The sequence below is a fragment of the Staurois parvus genome, unplaced genomic scaffold (assembly GCF_062004578.1).
Source record: "Staurois parvus isolate SC_StPar_1 unplaced genomic scaffold, SC_StPar_1.0 ptg000965l, whole genome shotgun sequence".
NCBI classification, from domain to species: domain Eukaryota; kingdom Metazoa; phylum Chordata; class Amphibia; order Anura; family Ranidae; genus Staurois; species Staurois parvus.
In genome coordinates this window covers 597,765-619,989 of record NW_028318761.1, presented here as the reverse complement: position 1 = coordinate 619,989, position 22,225 = coordinate 597,765, and the positions used below count along the sequence as shown (strand labels likewise).

The following is a 22,225-nucleotide window of genomic DNA, read 5'->3' as shown; positions in this document are numbered from 1 at the left end:
AATGGCTCCTCTGATCTCCTACCAGGTCATTTCTTTATTCATGGACCTTAGTCAGAGAGTGAGGAAACAACCAGAACTGTCTTTTATAGGAGGGACAGTGATGAGGGGATTATAGGACGAGGGTCCCCACCCCTCTATCACTCATCACCATCTTCCCAACACAAGAAGTACTGCACTTCCTTATTTAGTCCATGATTTAGTCATGAAGAACAGCGGGGCTGAGCCCCACCAGAGGTCAGAGAGTGAGGATGGGGCGAGAACAACCAAGATGAAGACTGGACTGACCCTGAAGACCACCATCATTGGGGTATTGACTCCTCCCTCATTATCACTTTCTGTTTAAGGGTCCAAAGTTGGAGGATGTTATCACATTACTATCACCATGTAAAAGTCTGTGCTCCAATCACATCATCCGAAATAAAATGTCCAGCTGGGAGGAAATAGGTGTAACATGACAGAATCCATATTATGTGTATATATAGCAGTGGGGGGAGGGGGAGAGCAGAAGTCTGGAGTATGAAATGTATAACATACAGTATATAGTGCAGGGTCAGGAGTATGTATTGTACAACATAGAGTATATAGTGCAGGGGTCAGGAGTATGTAATGTACAACATAGAGTATATAGTGCAGGGGTCAGGAGTATGTAATGTACAACATAGAGTATATAGTGCAGGGGTCAGGAGTATGTAATGTACAACATAGAGTATATAGTGCAGGGGTCAGGAGTATGTAATGTACAATGTAGAGTATATAGTGCAGGGGTCAGGAGTATGTAATGTACAACATAGAGTATATAGTGCAGGGGTCAGGAGTATGTAATGTACAACAGAGTATATAGTGCAGGGGTCAGGAGTATGTAATGTACAATGTAGAGTATATAGTGCAGGGGTCAGGAGTATGTAATGTACAACATAGAGTATATAGTGCAGGGGTCAGGAGTATGTAATGTACAACATAGAGTATATAGTGCAGGGGTCAGGAGTATGTAATGTACAACATAGAGTATATAGTGCAGGGGTCAGGAGTATGTAATGTACAACAGAGTATATAGTGCAGGGGTCAGAAGTATGTAATGTACAATGTAGAGTATATAGTGCAGGGGTCAGGAGTATGTAATGTACAACATAGAGTATATAGTGCAGGGGTCAGGAGTATGTAATGTACAACAGAGTATATAGTGCAGGGGTCAGGAGTATGTAATGTACAATGTAGAGTATATAGTGCAGGGGTCAGGAGTATGTAATGTACAACATAGAGTATATAGTGCAGGGGTCAGGAGTATGTAATGTACAACATAGAGTATATAGTGCAGGGGTCAGGAGTATGTAATGTACAACATAGAGTATATAGTGCAGGGGTCAGGAGTATGTAATGTACAACAGAGTATATAGTGCAGGGGTCAGGAGTATGTAATGTACAATGTAGAGTATATAGTGCAGGGGTCAGGAGTATGTAATGTACAACATAGAGTATATAGTGCAGGGGTCAGGAGTATGTAATGTACAATGTAGAGTATATAGTGCAGGGGTCAGGAGTATGTAATGTACAACATAGAGTATATAGTGCAGGGGTCAGGAGTATGTAATGTACAACAGAGTATATAGTGCAGGGGTTAGGAGTATGTAATGTACAACATAGAGTATATAGTGCAGGGGTCAGGAGTATGTAATGTACAACATAGAGTATATTGTGTATTTAGTGTTCATGACCCACCTGTGCTGATCTCTGTAGGAGTGTCCTCCTCTATAAATGTCCCCGTTATTCCATCCTCCTCCATAGACTGCTGATCATCCCTCACATACGCCTCTTCTTCTTCTGCTTTTATCTCAACTTTTATATTTATCAGATCTGCACCCTAAACCAAGAAAATTAGAAATTTCACATAATATATAAATATAAGCTAACATGAAAAATACAAATATTATCTCCACAAGTCCATGTTCTAGATTCTCCATCCCACCTACCTTGTAATAGTGAGGGATGGTGTGACCTTCCTGTGTGGAATCCCGGGAATACAGAGGACGGGGACATCTCTCTGGTGGGTTCCTGTATCTGGATGACTCCACCATGGTGTCCTGGTACAGATCTTTGTGTTCTCATAGAAGCTCTGACTCCTCCATCCCCCCATCCTCATCCTCCTCCTCTTTCATCTCTCCTTTAACCTCAACTTTAGGATCTCTCAGGTTTCCACTCTGAATATATAATAAAAATGCCATCAATGGTAACAATGCAGATAATGTACAGATCCTAATGATACTATCAGTGATTGGAGAATGTCCCAGAATTCCCAGCACCGCTCACCTCTCCTGTCAGCAGCTCCATCATTTTCTTGGTGACTTCTAGAATCTTCTGCATGTTGTGTCTCTCAGGGTTTAGGGAGTCACATGGAGGCACTGTGATGGTCATATGATCACCTGACTTCAGAAGAGGAAATCTCTGTATTGAGGAACCAATAGGAATATCATGTTAGACTCCCAGAATCCTCCTCACCTCTCCGGTCAGGTCTGTGTTTATTAATAGAGATGAGAGTGATGTCATGTGACCTCCCAGAATCCTCCTCACCTCTCCGGTCAGGTCTGTGTTTTATTAATAGAGATGAGAGTGATGTCATGTGACCTCCCAGAATCCTCCTCACCTTTCCGGTCAGCTCTGTGGTTTATTAATAGAGATGAGAGTGATGTCATGTGACCTCCCAGAATCCTCCTCACCTCTCCGGTCAGGTCTGTGTTTATTAATAGAGATCAGAGTGATGTCATGTGACCTCCCAGAATCCTCCTCACCTCTCCGGTCAGGTCTGTGTTTTATTAATAGAGATAAGAGTGATGTCATGTGACCTCCCAGAATCCTCCTCACCTCTCCGGTCAGCAGGTAGATGATCTCCAGGGTGAGGTTTAGTATCTTCTCAGTCATGTGACTCCGGTCCTCCTCCATCCTCATTGGTGCCATCATGTGATCTATACAGGTCTCCTTGTAGACGGATAACTTTGGGAAATGAAAGTAAGAATGATTTGGATGGTATTGGTCACACAATAATAGGATGTGGATGTGAGGGGGGAATAGGAGGGTTGGTGGACATTGAAGAACTACTCCCCCCATGGGAAGACATTTAGTTTGGGCTGTTTAGTGTTTACTACAATTTTGGGGTCCGGGGGCCCTTTTCTCTGTTGGGTTTGTTTGGTCTCTGAACTGGTTTTGATGAGTATTAGATCTGCAGACAAGGAATGATAAATCTGATCCTTCCTATGACTAGTTTGCTCTGAGGCAGTGCTGTGAGGTCAATGTCGGCTCATCATGCAGGGATGGTCACTTTACATCACCCGACGCCCGGGACATGTAGTTCTGGGGGCCGGGCAAGTATTGTGTTTAACCTTTATCCCTGCTGAGGGCAAGCCGCAGGGCTCTCCTTTCAGGTGCCAGCCTCTGCCACCCCGTGTGTGTGAACCTCTCCTGTACCTACTATGCTTCTCTGGCTCTGCTTGCCCATCTGTGGGCACAGTTCAGCGGGTGTCGGAGGGTAGAGGGGACAGATGTCAGGGCTCTGTCCTCAACAGAGGTGTTAGGAGACCTGGCACCCCTGCCAATACCTTGCATGGCCGCAGAAGTTCACATCGGCTCAAATTTGGTGGCAAATGGCCTTTATAAGGAAACCCTGCACTACTCTCAGGTTCTGATTGATCTCTGGCTGCCCAGTACCTTGTTCCTGTTCCACTGTGAATTGTGATTTCCTGTTCCTGTGCTACTGTGATCTGTGATTTCCTGTTACCGACTTGGCTTGCTCCTGGACCTGTCTTCTCTGCTTAAACCCTGACCTGACCTCGGCTGGCTAACGGATATTTTCTCTTGCTCCTCTGTGTATGACCTCGGCTATCCCATCTGACTACATCTGTTCTGATCTCCACCCGGTACTGGATCTTGGCTTTGAACCGGCTATCCAGTAATCCTGTTCCCCGGAAGGGCTTTCATACCTCACACAGGCGCCACCTGTCTGCAGACCTCATCTCAGTGCATCAGCTGTGCTCCTGGGTGGACCACCAACAAGCACTCCTATAGGCGACCTGTGCCACTTTGGTCCTGATTCCTGCTGTCCCACTCTCAGGGGAGTCTGGAACTTAGCCACAAGGGAAGCCCTCTCTCCATTGGCGTCTCTCACCAGGTACGTGACAGTATCAACCAGCCATTATGTCTGAGGCAGAGAGAGGTGCTTCCGCATTAGAAGCCCTGTGCCAACAGATGACGGCACTTACGCAAGCGGTCAAGGACCTGCAGGAACGATATTTTCAGCTGGAGGGACGTCTTCATTTGCTCACTACCACTGCACCTTCTGCAGACCAGAATCCATTGCCTAGTCCTATCTCTATAGTGGCACCAGCCAGTTCGCCTTCCACTGTTACACCCACTTTGGTACTACCCAGGGTTACCATTCCGGAATGCTTCATGGGGACCGATGTAAATTCTGAGCCTTCAAGAATGCTTGATAGTTGTATTTCGCACTGCAACCCAGGACCTTCTCACTTGAGGCAGTTAAAGTGGGGTTCATCATTTCTGTCATATCTGACGAACCGCAATAATGGGCACACAGCTTACTGGAACAAAAGAACCAGCACTAAACTCAGTGATCACATTCTTTGAAGCCATGGCAGCTCTTTATGATGACCCCCAGAGGACCTCTACTGCTGAATCCACCCTTCATGCTCTACAACAAGGCCGACGGCATGTGGAGGACTACATTGTGAAATTCTGCAAATGGTCCGCCAATACCGGGTTGAATGACGCAGCCCTAAAATACCAGTTCCATCTAGGTCTGTCTGAGTCCCTCAAGGACGAATTAGCTAGGGTGGAAGCTCCCTCCTCCTTGGAGAACCTTATTCAACTCGCTACCCAATTGGATTGACGGCTACGGGAGAGATGTTCTAAATGTACCCAGACGTTTTGCCAAGGGTTCTGCCAAGGGTTCCAAGACCAGTGGATTCTGTCTCTATTTCTCTGCCTATCGGCACTCCTGAAGTAGAACCCATGCTAATTGGCCTTCTCCGACCTGCCTTAACTCCAGAGGAAAGATTACGCGGACGGCAAGGCAACCTATGCCTTTACTGCGGGGCTGTCATGGATCCACACCGCACACACATGCCCACACACAGTGCAATTGCGTACAGATTGGCAATGAACTTAAACCGAGCATATATAGACACTGTAATACAATAATCTCTCCGGAGATATGAGCCGGAGCTTAACCACTTGCCTACCAGGCACTTATACCCCCTTCCTTACCAGGCCAATTTTCAGCTTTCAGCGCTGCTGCACTTTGATTGACAATTGCGCGGTCATGCAACATTTTACCCATATGAAATTTTGATCATTTTTTTCTCACAAATAGAGCTTTCTTTTGGTGGTATTTAATCGCCACTGGGCGCTTTACTTTTTGTGCTATAAATTAAAAAATGTGCAAAAAATTTGAAAAAAAAAAAAGTTTATTTGTTTCTTTTATAAAATTTTTCAAACACGTATTTTTTCTCCTTCACTGATTTGCGTTGATGAGGCAGCACTGATGGGCACTGATAGGCGGCACTGATGGGCACTGATAGGCAGCACTAAAGGGCACTGATAGGCAGTACTAATGAGGTGGCACGGATAGGCGGCACTGATAGACAGCACTAATTAGGGGTCACGGATAGGCGGCACTGATATGCAGCACTGATAGGCGGCACTGATGATGGGTACTGATAGACGGCACTGACTGGCATCACTTCTGGGCACTGACTGGCAGCACTGACTGGCACAACCCCTGGGCACTGACTGGTGGCACTGACTGGCAGCACTGCTGGGCTGCACTGGTGGGTGGCACTGGTGGGCAGCACTGGTGGGTGGGCAGAGGTGGGTGGCACTGGTGGGCACAGGTGGGTGGCACTGGTGGGCACAGGTGGGTGGGCACAGGTGGGTGGCACTGCTGGGCACATGTAGGTGGCACTTCTGGGCACAGGTAGGTGGCACTGCAGAGTGGCACAGGTGGGTGCACTGCTGGGCACAGGTGGGGGCACTGCTGGGCACAGGTGGGGGCACTGCTGGGAATGGGTGGGCGGGGCTAGTGGGCGCACTGCTGGGCGGAACTTGCGGGTGTCACTGCTGGGCACCGATCATCAGGGCACTGATCATCAGTGCCCTGATGATCGGTGCCGATCCCCGCTCTGACAACTGCCGGTTCTCGGCAGTACTTTCCTCACGATCTGACAGCGTGAGGAAAGTGCAGCCGAGAACCGGCACTTGCATTTCCCTGTGATCAGCGTGTCATTGGACACCGCTGATCACGTGGTAAAAGGCCGGTGGGATCGGCGTTTCACCACATCACGTGATCAGCTGTGTCCGTAGGACACAGCGATCACGGAGATCGCCGGGTGCGCGCCCCCTGGGGCGCGCAGGAGAGCGCGTTCTGGGAGGACGTCATATGACGTCCACTCAGAACTGGCCGGCCGCGGTGAAGCCGTCATTCGGCTATGCGCGGTCGGCAAGAGGTTAAGTACCCAGAAGTCACTTATTAATTTTATGATTTAATATCCCGAAAGTGGGCAGTGCATAAAATATGTACAAAGTCTAAAAATTTTCAAATAATACAGAACATACAAAAAGACACACAATTGGCTATTCACTATAACATTAAAGGGAAAAAAAACAGAAATAAAACTTTTACCAAGAGTTATCCTGTGAATGGAGCAAGTCAGAGAAAGTCTGCGATTCACCAGTCAAATAGAACCGGCTCCATACGAATCACACCGTCCATATCTCAGGGTCCTCAATTTATTGAAATATGGACATAGGCTGGACATTGGCCCTTGGCCAATCAACCTTGGGGGGGGTATTCCTGTACTAGCCCACAGGACATTCTGGGTACTGAAGTGCCTAAAGTTGATTGGACCAGGAATGGTTTGAATCACCAAGTCAGGGATAGAATTTCCGACACCAGCACATCAATCCGATCGTGACAGTACCAATCTGTTCAGCTGTTGCAATCAGGCACCATATAACCGTTTTCTGTGTTTCTCTGGGATTCTACAGAGGCTGCAAATACAGTTTTACATGCAGATTTTGCTTACAGTGTGTCCAATCAGAAGAAAGTATTTTCATCTCTCTGCAACTAATATTGAATCTTTTATGAGAGATTAAATATATTCCTCTGATCTGTGGATATAAATCACAGCTAGCAGACAAAGCGGAGCCCTCTCCTGGTCTCCTGCTTTTTCCCAAAGCCGAAATGGCTGGAGCTCTTCTTTTAGTTTTCAAGAAGGTGGCAATCTCTGGCTACATAGGTGACAACGTTTTATTGACATCTAGGTGTCACCTCTAGCCTTTGAGCTGCTCTGTCCTTTTAGATGCTAATTGGTGAACATATGTCTCTGACTGAATACTGAACACTTATCTTTAATAACATGGACTGAAACTAAATTTACAATGACATATTTCTACTGATCACATCTCAACTACTTGAATCTTACATTTATGTCATGGGGCCATGGGCCATTTCTTACACAACTGCCCAGTGCAACCAAGTAAGTCCAGCCAGCCTCATCCTTCATATATCCAGTTATCCGGAACCTTGACCACCTATGTCATTCTACCCATGTCATTACAGGTGGCTAGAAAGGAAGTCAAGTTGCGGGCAATCATTGATTCGGGAGCTTGTAGTTGTTTCTTGGACATCCACCTTGCCCAGAACCTAGGTATTCCTCTTTGTCCTAAAACACAAAGGCTTGATGTACTCCTAGCAGATGGCACCACTCCTAGCTCAGGACCCATTATCCAAGAAACCATTCCCATCCTAGCCACAACTGACTCTGTCCATCAGGAATTCATTTGCTTCAACGTCCTGAGATCTCCCATGTTTCCAGCCATCCTAGAAATACCTTGGTTGCAAGCTCACAATCCACAAATCAACTGGCTCAAGAAAGAAGTCACCTTCCCATCAAATTACTGCCTTCAGCACTGCGGCACTCCCACACCCACCAATTTCCCTGTGTACCTCTCAGTTCAGCCTACATCAGATACCAGTCAATCTGTTCCCCCTGCCTACCACCATTTCCTTGATGTATTTGATAAAGAGAAAGCTGACACTTTACCATCTCATTGATCACATGATTGCCCTATTGAGCTGCTTCCAGGGGCAGAAATACCCTTTGGGCAAAGCCTCCCACTATCCGAAATAGAACTGGAAGCTCTCCAGCAATATATTGATGAGAACCTTGCCAAAGGATTCATCCATCCCTCTTCCTCACCTGCCAGGGCAGGTATTTTTTTCATTGAAAAAAAGGATCAGTCTCTCCGTCCCTGTACCGATTATAGGGAACTCAACAAGATCACCATTAAAAATTGGTACCCACTCCCTCTTGCTCCTAAGTCATTTCAGAGGTTTCGGACAGCCCGAGTGTTCACCAAGCTAGATTTATGAGGAGCCTACAATTTAGTTCAGATTAGGGAGGGCAATGGGTGGAAGACCAGTTTCAGAACACGCTTTGGGCACTTTGAGTACCTAGTGATGTCGTTTGGATTGTGCAACTCCCCTGCAACATTCCAACACTTTGTGGATGATATCTTCAGGGAATATCTCAGTCTCTTCTTGATCGTCTACCTGGATGATATCCTGATTTTCTCCAACTCATTGGAACTCCACTGAGACCATGTTAAAAGGGTACTGACTACACTGAGGATGCATGGTGTGTATGCTAAGGTGGGAAAGTGCGAATTTGAGAAGAAGTCCATCCAGGTCCTTGGGCTCATAATCTCTACTGAAGGAATCTCTATGGATCCTCAGAAAATCTAAGCCATATTGGATTGGCCTGCACCTAGTGACAAAAAAGTGGTCCAAAGATTTGTGGGCTTTGCCAACATTTATCGGAAGTTCATCAAGGGCTTCTCAACCATTATAGCCCCCATTTCCCAACTCACTCGCCAGCATGCATGTTTTCTCTGGAGCCAGGAAGCACAGACAGCCTTTGAGCAGTTAAAAAAGCAGTTCACTTCTGCTCCTGTATTACAACACCCAGAGCCAACACTTCCCTTCATCCTGGAGGTGGACGCATAGGAATTGGCTGCAGGAGCCAAGGCCCAAAACCTCTGCTCCATCCGGTAGCTTTTTGCTCTAAGAAACTAAGCCAAGCTGAAAGGCACTACGATGTAGGCAACAGGGAACGTTTGGCGATCAAAATGGCATTCAAAGAATGGAGGTACCTTTTGGAAGGAGCTAGTCACCCAATCATGATCTTCACAAATCATAATTATCTAGAATATTTAAGATCTGCCAAGCGCCTAAGATTACGGCAAGCTAGATAGACCCAATATTTCTCCAGGTTCAATTTTCACATCACCTACCAACCAGGATCCAAGAACAGGAAGGCAAATGCTCTATCACGTATGTTCCTGGATTCAGTTTAAACTTTGCCTCCTGATACCATCCTGTCGGCCCAACATTTTTGTTGAACCAGCCCAGTCTGAAGCTTTTGAGTGAACAGGCATCTGCATTGTGCGCCGAACCTGAGCAGAACTCATTAAGAAGGCTGGACGGCTTTCTGTGGTACCAGGATAAGATCTTTGTACCCCATGAGGTAAGATCCCAAGTTTTCAAGACATTCCATGACCATCAACTGGCTGGTCACTTTGGAGCCCGAAAAAGAATGGATATGGTCCAGCAATCGTTTTGGTGGCCCAACTTAAGTCAGGACTGCAGAACTTATGTAAAATCCTGCACAGTATGTCTACATAGCAAGGGAGACAAAGCCAAGGCATGGAGGTTGCTGTGGCCCCTATCCATTCCTAATCGTCCCTGGGAACAATGGACTTTATTGTAGACTTGCCATCTTCTGAGGGGTTTACTACCATCCTAGTAGTGATATATTGGCTATCCAAGATGACCCATTTTCTGCCAATGATAGGAACTCCGTTGGCGCTTGAGACAGCACATGTCTTTATTAAGGAAATTGTTAAGCTACACGAACTGCCCAGCAATATCGTGTCAGACCGAGGGGTTCAATTTACCTCCAGGTTCTGGAGAGCCTTATGTAAAACCCTGAAAGTGGAACTCTGCCTATCATTGGCCTACCACCCTCAAAGTAATGGGCAAACTGAACAAACTAACCAAACGTTGGAACAATATCTACAATGTTTCTCCGCCTTTTCCCAGGATGACTGGACATCTCTACTCCCATTAGCATAATTTGCATACAATAATTCCGTCCATTCCACTACGAATCAGTCGCAATTTTGGGCCAATTACGGGTTCCACCCTTCTTGCCTGCCGGATACCATACTCAAAACCTCGGTACCTGCAGTTCAGGACAGGATCAGCAGGATACAGGACAACTATTGAGCTCTCCAGGAATCCATACAAAGATTGCAAACTGACTACAAAAGATACTATGACAAGAAACGGAGGGGAAATCCTTCTCTGAAGGTTGGAGACTAGATTGAAGATTGGTTATCAACAGCCAACCTAAAACTTCCTTGCCCATCGTGGAAGTTAAGACCAAGATACATTGGGCCCTTTCAGATCAAACGAGTAATCAATCCAGTGGCATATGAGCTATCTCTTCCCGAATCATATGGGATTCACCCAGTCTTCCATGTTTTTATGCTCAAGCCGGCAGTTCATGATCCATTTCTGGGAAGAGTGGAACCTCCTCCACCGCCAATAACAGTTGGGGAGGATGCAAAATACGAGATAGAATCAATCCTGGACTGCAAGAAGTGAGGAAGGCAGATCCGGTACTTGATCACATGGAAGGGGTAACTCCTGAAGAAGGCTCCTGGGAACCAAAGACAACATACATGCCCCCAGACTTCTCCAGGAGTTCTACTCCAAATATCCAGACAAGATGGCCCAAGTAGGCATCCGGAGGCTGCCCTTTAGGGGGGGGCACTGTCAGGGCTCTGTCCTTGGCAGAGGTGTTAGGTGACCTGACACCCCTGCCAGTACCTTGCATGGCCGCAGAAGTTAACATCGGCTCAAATTTGGCAGCAAACAGACTTTATAAGGAAGCCCTGCACTACTCTCTGGCTCCCCAGTATCTTGTTCCTGTACTACTGTGATCTGTGATTTTGTCAGGGATCCCGGCCGCTCAGCGTCGCGCGCATGCGCAGATCGCCGACTCTTCCTGGCCGGCGAATACAGAGATCGCGGCGGCGGCCGCGCATGCGCAGTAGCAATCGCGGCCGCACCAATGGAAACTCAGGGCGCCCTATTTAAATCTGCCCTGTGCATTTCCAAAGTGCCGCAAGGTCTTGTTCCTGTTCCTGTGTTCCTGCTAGTACGTTTCCTTGTTGCCAAACTCTGCCTGTTCTGATTACGCTGACCCTCTCCTGCTCTGACCCCGGCTCGTTCCTGACCATCCCTCTGCCTGACCCTCTGTACCACGCTGCCCGCTACCTGCTGAACCTGGCTTGTGACCCCGACCATTCTCCGCTTGCTCCCTCTGTACCACGCTGCCCGCACGATACCGACCCGGCTAGTCTGACCTCGCTCACTCCTAGCAGTCGTCCATCCATCCCGCTCGGATCGGGATCTGTCATCCCATCCATCCCACTCGGATCAGGGTCGGTCATCCCCTTCACAGCAGACTCATCCCGGGCCCATACCCTCAGCGGGACCCCTCTGCCACCGCCGGGGGTGCCCAGGGACGCGACCTGGTTCCAGTCTTGCAAGTCCATCCCCACCATCAGGGGCTCTGGTGAAAAGGCAGACTGGGACTTAGACTCCGCGTCCTGGGAAACCCCGTGCCGTGGACCACTAGAGATCCCGTTGGGCGGAGCCTGACAGTACCTTTGCGGCCATGACTGAGTCTGGAAGGGGAACTCTCCCCCTGGATGATCTGTGCCAACACATTGCCACCCTCACAGAGGGGGTTAGGCTCCTCCAGGAGGGCTATACAGAATTAGGTGACCGTATGCAGATCTTAGCCACCCCTACCGGGCAGGCTAAAGAGCGCCCTGGGGAAACACTAGTTCTGACATCTGCACCGGAGCCCCGAGTTCCCTTACCGGAACATTTTTTCGGGGATCGAGGTAGATTCAGGAGGTTTCGTATTTCCTGCCAGTTATACTTCGACCTCCAGCCTCGAACGTTCTCATCAGAAACCATAAGGGTCGGGTTCATTATTTCTTTATTACAAGAGGAACCCCAAGCCTGGGCCCACCGACTACTAGAGAACCGAGACCCTCAGTTAGGTTCAGTAACAGCATTTTTTAAAGCAATGGCGCTCTTATGACGACCCAGATACGGCCGCGACGGCCGAAATGTCCCTACGTACCCTAAGGCAAGGTAATCGGGCAGTGGAGGAATACGCTGCCGAATTCAGGCGTTGGGGTGGTGACACCAAATGGAATGAGGCGGCCCTGTCTCACCAATTTCGCATGGGGTTAACCGAACCACTGAAGGATGAGCTGGCCCGAGTTGACATGCCCGAAACTCTTGAGGGCCTAATAACCTTATCTATCCAGATTGACCGCCGGTTGCGGGAACGTAGGAGGGAAAGGTCCAGCCAAGAGCAGAGATCAGCCAGGCGACTTCCAGTCCAGACCAAGTCTCCACGGGTCAACCGGAACCAGGAATTCACGGATACGTCAAATCTCAGGTCAGCAGGAGGGGTTCGGTCTCCACTAACGTCTGAGGAGCGCCAGAGGCGTCAGGTAAACCGGCTTTGTTTTTATTGTGGGGAGGCGGGCCATATAGTACATACCTGCCCTGCCAAGAGGAGGAGGTTTCCTGCGATATTTTCCACAGTTACTCCTAAGGATAGGAACAACACCAGTTATCTAGCAGTATCTATCTCCTTGCAGCTGCCAGGGAGAACTGTGGTAACTACCGCAATTATAGACTCTGGAGCATGTAGTTGCTTCATAGATCTGGATTTCGCAGCTCAGCAGCAGATTCCTTTACAGTCAAAGGAGACGGGGTTAAATATCTTCTTAGCTGACGGGTCCCAAATTAGGTCAGGGGTAGTGGACCGTGAAACTCCACCTATTTTTACTACCGTGGCCAACCATCACCAGGAGCTTCTCCGCCTGGATGCCATCGCATCCCCCCTGTTTCCGGTGATCTTGGGCCTCCCTTGGTTACAAGCCCATGACCCGCAGATTAATTGGAAGTCTGGCTCAGTTCACTTCACGTCATCCTATTGCCAGCAGCATTGCCTCCCTAGTGCGTCTCCAGCACCGCAGGCTTTGCTCTGTCTGGATATGGAGGCAGAATTGGCTCAAGCCATTCCTTTAGCCTACCATAGTTATTTAGATGTATTCAGTAAGCGGGGGGCAGAGGTCCTGCCCCCGCACCGAACATATGACTGCCCGATCGATTTGCTCCCAGGCTCGGAGATACCTTTTGGGCGAATATTTCCGTTAACTGAACGGGAATTAGGGGTTCTAAAGGAGTATATTGACGAGAGTCTCCGCAAGGGGTTTATTCGGCCCTCCACTTCGCCAGCTGGGGCTGGTATCTTTTTTGTGGAAAAAAAAGACAAATCCCTACGACCCTGTGTAGACTACCGAGACCTGAACAAAGTAACTGTCAAGAATCGTTACCCGCTACCTCTAGTCCCTGAGCTCTTTCAGAGATTAAAGTCAGCTTCTATCTTTACTAAACTGGACCTGAGGGGAGCATACAATCTAGTCCGCATCAGAGAGGGGGATGAGTGGAAAACAGCATTCCGCACTAGATTCGGGCATTTTGAATACTTGGTCATGCCCTTCGGCCTATGCAACGCGCCCGCCACTTTCCAACACTTCATTAATGATGTATTTAGGGACTATCTGGACATCTTTGTTGTCGTATACCTAGACGACATCTTGATCTTTTCCCCATCCTTAGAGGTCCATAGGGGGCATGTGAGGTACGTTTTGGAACGACTCCGCCAACATGGTCTATATGCTAAGGCAGACAAGTGCTGCTTTGAGCAGCATAACATTTCCTTTTTGGGTCTGACCATTTCCACTACAGGTATAGCCATGGATCCCCAAAAGGTGTCAGCTATCTTAGATTGGCCCATACCCACTGACAAGAAGGCGGTCCAACGGTTCATAGGCTTCGCAAACTTCTATAGAAAGTTCATTAAGAACTTTTCAGGCTTAGTTTCCCCGATTACTCAGTTAACCAGACAGGGGGTCTGTTTCCAGTGGACACCAGAAGCGCAGGAAGCGTTTACCACTTTAAAGAGGTTATTCACTGAGGCCCCTATCCTGAGCCATCCTGACTCATCTATGCCCTATATCCTGGAGGTGGATGCGTCTGAAAACGCAGTGGGGGCGATTTTGTCGCAGAGGAAGGGCATTAAAGAGCTCATGCACCCGGTGGCCTTTTTCTCTAGAAAAATGACTTCCGCAGAAAGGAATTACGATATTGGGGACCGGGAGCTTCTAGCAATCAAGGTGGCACTAGAGGAATGGAGGTATTTATTAGAAGGGGCGGTACACCCAATATTGATATTCACAGATCACAAAAACCTGGAATATTTGAGGACAGCAAAGCGCTTGAGACCATGTCAGGCTAGGTGGGCACTTTTTTTTTCGCGATTTGCTTTTCACATTACCTATAGACCAGGATCAAAGAATACTAAGCCCGACGCGCTTTCCCGTATGTTCGGGGACCCTGAAGAGACGCCCCGACCTGACACAATCTTGTCCTCAGGGAACTTTTTGATCCTACAATCTGAGCTCCGCTCCAGACTGCAGACCGCATCCATAGGCATGCCAGGCACACCCGGTATTTCCTTAGTGAATCGGGAGGGGCTTCTTTGGAAAGAAGGCCAGATTGTAGTTCCCGAGGAGACCCGTACTTTGGTACTTGGATACTGCCACGACCACCCGTTAGCAGGACATTTTGGAATACGCAAGACCCTGGAACTATTGCAACGCATCTTTTGGTGGCCCACTATGGCCAGGGATTGCGAGAAATATGTTAAGACTTGCACCGTGTGCCAGAGGAATAAAACTACCAGAAACAAGGCCTGGGGCCTATTACGCCCACTACCAATACCTGACAGACCTTGGAGCATGATCTCCGTTGACTTTATTGTAGAGCTTCCACCCTCCCAGGAACACACAGCAATCTTTGTGATTGTAGACCGGTTATCCATGATGGCTCATTCTGTACCCTTAAAGGACACACCGACAGCCCATGAGACCGCACAGGTTTTTATCAGGGAGGTGGTAAGACTCCACGGAATCCCCAAGGATATTGTGTCAGATAGGGGGGTTCAGTTTACGTCTAGATTTTGGAAAGCTCTATGTGAGACGCTTGGGATTAAACTGTCATTGTCCTCCGCATATCACCCACAAACAAACGGCCAGACAGAACGAACGAATCAGACACTTGAACAGTACCTCAGATGCTACACTACCTTCCTCCAAGACGACTGGTTGACCCTCCTGCCGCTAGCGGAGTTCGCCTATAATAACGTGAGTCATTCTGCTACAGGCCAGGCTCCTTTTTTCGCAAATTATGGGTTCCACCCCACTTTTTTACCAGATTTGATTCCGGAAGTCACGGTCCCGGCCACGCAGGACATCCTGGGCTTTTTATCCTCTAATAGCAAATTGCTCCAAGAGGCGATGGCAAAGGCCCAGGAGAGCAATAAGAGGGCTTTTGATAAAAAGAGAAGAGGGGAGTTGAGTTTGCGGCCGGAGGACCAGGTTTGGTTGTCCACCACAAATTTAAAGATGTCCTGCCCATTGAAGAAATTGGCTCCCAAATTCCTGGGTCCATTTCGGGTCAAACGCAGGATCAATGAGGTAGCATACGAGCTCGCTCTGCCTGAATCTATGAAGATTCATCCAGTGTTCCACGTATCCCTACTGAAACCAGCAACTCCAGACCCCTTCCTGGATCGAAGGTCTAAACCACCGGAGGCAGTAAACGTGGATGGGGAGGAGGAATTTGAAGTTGAGGCTATCCTGGATTGTAGGAAAAGGGGAGGCCAGACTCAGTTTCTGGTGAAATGGAAAGGGTATGGGGCGGAAGAAAATTCGTGGGAGCCGGCCCAAAATGTGCACGCCCCAAGACTTGTGCAAAAAATTTTTCGGAACCAGGCATTAGGAAGGGGTCGGTTGGGCATCCGGAGGCTGCCCGTAGGAGGGGGGCAATGTCAGGGATCCCGGCCGCTCAGCGTCGCGCGCATGCGCAGATCGCCGACTCTTCCTGGCCGGCGAATACAGAGATCGCGGCGGCGGCCGCGCATGCGCAGTAGCAATCGCGGCCGCACCAATGGAAACTCAGGGCGCCCTATTTAAATCTGCCCTGTGCATTTCCAAAGTGCCGCAAGGTCTTGTTCCTGTTCCTGTGTTCCTGCTAGTACGTTTCCTTGTTGCCAAACTCTGCCTGTTCTGATTACGCTGACCCTCTCCTGCTCTGACCCCGGCTCGTTCCTGACCATCCCTCTGCCTGACCCTCTGTACCACGCTGCCCGCTACCTGCTGAACCTGGCTTGTGACCCCGACCATTCTCCGCTTGCTCCCTCTGTACCACGCTGCCCGCACGATACCGACCCGGCTAGTCTGACCTCGCTCACTCCTAGCAGTCGTCCATCCATCCCGCTCGGATCGGGATCTGTCATCCCATCCATCCCGCTCGGATCGGGATCTGTCATCCCATCCATCCCGCTCGGATCAGGGTCGGTCATCCCCTTCACAGCAGACTCATCCCGGGCACATACCCTCAGCGGGACCCCTCTGCCACCGCCGGGGGTGCCCAGGGACGCGACCTGGTTCCAGTCTTGCACCAAGTCCATCCCCACCATCAGGGGCTCTGGTGAAAAGGCAGACTGGGACTTAGACTCCGCGTCCTGGGAAACCCCGTGCCGTGGACCACTAGAGATCCCGTTGGGCGGAGCCTGACAGATTTCCTGTTGCCGACTCGGCTTGCTCCTAGACCTGTCTTCTCTGCTTAAACCCTGACCTGACCTCAGCTTGGCTAATGCATATTCTCTCTTGCTCCTCTGTGTATGACCTTGGCTATCACATCTGACTACGTCTGTTCTGATCTCCACTTGGTACGGAACCTTGGCTTTGAACCGGCTATCCAGTAATCCTCTGTTCCCCTGAAGGGCTTCCATACCTCACACAGGTGCCACTTGTCTGCATCTCAGTGTATCAGCTGTGCTCCTGAGTGGACCACCAACAAGCACTCCTACAGGCAACCTGTGCCACTTTGGTCCTGACTCCTGCTGTCCCACTCTCAGGGGAGTCTGGAACTTAGCTGCAAGGGAAGCCCTCTCTCCACTGCCCTCTCACACCAGGTAAGTGACAACGGAGGAGAGCGGACACATTCACTCCCTTCTTGTCCTGACCCAGAAGTGATGTTATGACAGATTTCCCGACCATCGAGGCCGGCAAAGAATGTAATGCGGTGTGATGTGCTCTACATTACATCCAATGGAGTACAGGGGAGACATTGGGGGTCTTTTAGACCCTGGATGTCTCAATAAAGAGAACCTGTCATCAAAAGTCATCTCATAGAGGACTTTGTCCCCTTAAGTAAAAATGTTTTTTTAATTGTAAAGAATGAAAGTTACACCCAAGTGCATAACTCCTCCCCCCCACCCCCCACATATATGAACGCCCAAATGTAAGAGCACACGCTGGAGCGCCTACACATTATAACATTGATTGTGATACACGTTACATATCGCCGGTCACACCAGAATGAGAGGATAATTCTAGGAGCAGACCTCCTCCGTACTCTATACTGATGACCTAGAAGGGGCTATAAATGTGTCCCCTATAGATAATACCGGGGACTAAAGGTTGTCACCATTTCAGCACACACAACTTAAGATTTGACATGTTGGATATCTATTTACTCGCTGCAACCTCGGCTTTTATGGTGTAATTTATTGCTTTTTTGTGCCCTGAAACTAACTTAAGTGTGTTTTTTACTGAAATTTGGCATTTCCTAGACTTTGTGATAATATTTTGCGACATAAAAAATTAGAACTGCCGCTATTTTATTCTCTAAAGTCTCTACTTTCAGAAAATGTATATATTGGGGGTTTTGTGTCATCTTTAGGGCTAAAATGATTTTTTTAAACGTGTGCAAAAAATGCAAAAATGGCTCTGGGAGTGAAAGGGAGAAAGGATAAGCTGGACACTCCCCTTTCCTGAGGAGCAGCCAATCGGTTCTCATTACACTGCAAGGAGTCTCCCCTCCCTGCTAGTCCCCGGGTGCGGTGCTGGAGACAGGCGGGGGAGGGGAGGAGGAGATAAACAGAACAATGTTACACATATTAAATGTTTTAGTCGCTATAAAGCCCCTTTTATTTTTAACCCCCCCGGACATTCCTAAAAGCACCTCAGATTTATATACATTTTCTGTTACAAAGGAATGTTTCCTTCCTCCTGAGCAGCAATGTAAGGGGCTCTATGCTCCATACTCCTGACCCCGGCACTCCATCATTGTGTTGGCTGCATAGTGTAATGATTGCCCATTGGCTGCCTGTGTAGTGTCATCATTGCCCTTTGTAGGCCATGTATGGTCAGGATGGTCCTTGTCTTGTCTATTTATTGTCAGTGCTGTTTGTTTAGAGGACCATATTACTAGAATTTATCTCCACAATGAGGAGAATGTTCCGGCCCCGGAAGTGGGGGAATGTTCTGCCCCTGAAGGGGTTCATCTGGGTTCCCACACTATATATGTGTGTATCATCATCTGCTGGAGATAAAAGACGTCACAGTGACTATGGAGGAAGAGGACGGACATAACTATGGAGGAAGAGGACGGACGTGACTATGGAGGAAGAGGACGGACGTGACTATGGAGGAAGAGGACGGATGTGACTATGGAGAAAGAGGACGGACGTGACTATAGAGGAAGAGGACGGACGTGACTATGGAGAAAGAGGGCGGACGTGACTATGGAGGAAGAGGACGGACGTGACTATGGAGGAAGAGGAGGGACGTGACTATGGAGGAAGAGGAGGGACGTGACTATGGAGGAAGAGGACGGACGTGACTATGGAGGAAGAGGGCGGACGTGACTATGGAGGAAGAGGGCGGACGTGACTATGGAGGAAGAGGAGGGACGTGACTATGGAGGAAGAGGAGGGACGTGACTATGGAGGAAGAGGACGGACGTGACTATGGAGGAAGAGGAGGGACGTGACTATGGAGGAAGAGGGCGGACGTGACTATGGAGGAAGAGGGCGGACGTGACTATGGAGGAAGAGGGCGGACGTGACTATGGAGGAAGAGGACGGACATGACGGGGGTTACTGTATGTAAATAGAACATAACATCTTTTTACCTCCTCTGCTGCCACTTCCACCAATGTCTCCTCTCTGCTTCCTGTCTGTTCCTGACATCACTTCCTGTCTGTACCTGACATCACTTCCTGTCTGTGCCTGACATCACTTCCTGTCTGTGCCTGACATCACTTCCTGTCTGTGCCTGACATCACTTCCTGTCTGTGCCTGACATCACTTCCTGTCTGCATTCCATAGAGACTTCCTGTGTGAGTATAGGTGAGATCCCCACCTTGTGGAGATCAGAGGAACTGCAGCCCCGAGATCCATCCCATAATCCCCCTTCCTGTATAATATGTACCTTACAGGGATACTACGGGAGATGAAACATTACTGAATAAAGGAAGAAGAAATAAATGTAACTCTTATGTAACCAACTGTTCAACAAACATCTCTTATTACATATAGAAAAGTCTTACAAACACAGAACACAAAATACAAATGTATAGCTAATGAGAGCGATCCCGCCAAACCTGATCCTTCTGGGGGGGACAATGCAAAAATATATATCAATCCACTCATAATGACATCATCTTCTGGGAGTGTCTGCACATCCATCCATTTCATTGTCTCAGCAGATCTCCTGCAGCCTATTAGCACCCATTTCCCTCTCTACGTCTCAGCGGATCTCCTGCAGCCTATTAGCACCCATTTCCCTCTCTATGTCTCAGCAGATCTCCTGCAGCCTATTAGCTCCCATTTCCCTTTCTATGTCTCAGCAGATCTCCTGCAGCCTATTAGCACCCTTTTCCCTTTCTATGTTTCAGCGGATCTCCTGCAGCCTATTAGCACCCATTTCACTTTCTATGTCTCAGCGGATCTCCCGCAACCTATTAGCACCCATTTCCCTCTCTATGTCTCAGCGGATCTCCCGCAGCCTATTAGCACCCATTTCCCTGTCTTTGTCTCTATGGTTCAGTTTTATCGTTCAGCCAGCAGGATGACCATAAAACCTGAAGTGATTCCCCCATCCACACATTGGAGGTGGATGGGGGAATCCTCCCCGCTGCACTCTTGTATTCTGACAATGGGGGGACTCCTCCGCTCTCAGAATACACAGATCAGCACTGAAGCTATTGGCTGCAGCCGCTGGGGGAGTGGCTTTTATCCGGCAGTGGCCACACATGGATGGAAATGTGAGCGATCCCTGCTGAACCAGCTGAATTTCCATGGATCTATGGTCACCTTCAGTGACTTCCTCCCCTCCCCCTCATCTCCTTCATGATGGAAGTCATGCTGAGATCATGTAAAAAGGATGTCCTGCTGAGCTCCACAGAGTAACTACACAAACCAGCTGCTATCATCTAAACCCTATACCACGGGACAAAATAATATCTAAAAATGGATGAAGTGCTCAGCAATGAGGGTACTAAACATGTTAATACTAAATAAATATAATTACAAAATGTATAACTTTTTATAAAAGTGACTGGTGCTCAAATGTATAAAATCGTGTTCACACCAAGCAAACTATCAGTCTGCCACCCAGTGGCTAAAACTGGTGACAAGTGTACACACCATGTGTATAGAAAGTGACAGGTGCTATATAAACTATAGAAATACATACCATAAATAGATGAATATATGTGAATTCATACACAGTGACCAATCACTGAACAAAGTGACAAGTGTTAGGGTAAACAATCAATTTATCAGTCCAAAATAAAGTGCAAACATTTGTGCTAAAACACTCTTTAAAAGTGTAAAGTGCTTTATCTTCCTCCACTTTCCAAATGTGCTCAAAAAAGTGGTCACTCTAGTGCTTGTATCCTCCAGTGGCCTCTAGAGCTCCTCCTCACCTCATTCACTCGACCCCTGAGGGCCACAAATCATATATTGATATGATGTTCCACACCGATTCTATTCTTTACCATCTGGTAATAGTGGTCCCAATGGCTCCACACCACCTCCTCTATCACACCGATATCCACTCAATATTAATTAGGCGTGGACAGGCTCGGCAATATACATCAGGGCCATGGAAGGATAAGCAGAGAGAAACTTCCACAGTGTAATATGTCAGTTTATTCAAATATTAAAACCAAATAAAGAACTCACATGATCCAAGTACAAAGCCCACGGTTTCCCATATGTTATGGGTGTACTAAAGGAATCAAGATGGCAAAAAAACGGAAGTCCGTCACCGGAACTGCGTCACCGAGCTCCACCCGGAAATGACGTCACTGCGCTCTACGTGTTACACCACGGACACGTGGCTTCTTCAGGAAGGTGCATTGGATGACAGTACTTCCTATTTATGCTGACTAGGTGATTGCTCAGGAGGAGTGTCCTACTCCTCCAATCACAATACATGTGGATGCTTATATATACTCTATATACCGGCCATATAGAAACAAAACAAAAAAACATATAATCCCATTCCCAATAAATATATAAGTGAGACTATACAGTCTAACCTAAAAAAAACTAAATGTATCAATTTATTAAATATATTAAAAGCTGCATAGACTCCCACCTGAGTGAGATATATATAAAAATTACCTTTATTCATAATATTCTTTGTATGTAATCATTTTAAAAATATAACTTATAAATATGTCCCCCAAAAATCTTCCCAAAAAAATTAATACCAATAAATAAAATATAAATATATATATATATATATATATATATATAATATATATATATATCTCTCCAGGGTGTCACCCATCCTCTGGAACTCCCTGCCCCAATCCATCAGATTATCACCTACTCTCCTCTCCTTTAGGTGCACCCTGAAAACCCATCTCTTCAGGGAAGCCTACCCCACCCCCTGCTAACTTGACCGACCTCCTCCACTCTTCCTACCTCCCCATCCTCCACAGCTATCTCCTCCTGTGCCACCATCCCCTCCCTCCTAGATTGTAAGCTCCAAAGATCAGGGCCCTCGATCCCCTCATTTTTTGCATTGTATTGGTATTGTTCTGTCACATGTTCTGTCCCCCTTTATAATGTACAGC

General features: G+C 47.9%; 2 protein-coding genes across 2 annotated transcripts in view; one reads left to right on the top strand and one right to left on the bottom strand.

The window, feature by feature from the left end:
* The window catches only part of LOC149441613 (uncharacterized), a 235,497-nt gene that overhangs the window by 69,473 nt on the left and 143,799 nt on the right, over positions 1-22,225 (top strand).
* LOC149441615 (uncharacterized) overlaps positions 1-22,225 on the bottom strand; it is a 38,819-nt gene that overhangs the window by 12,759 nt on the left and 3,835 nt on the right. The window lies entirely within an intron of this gene.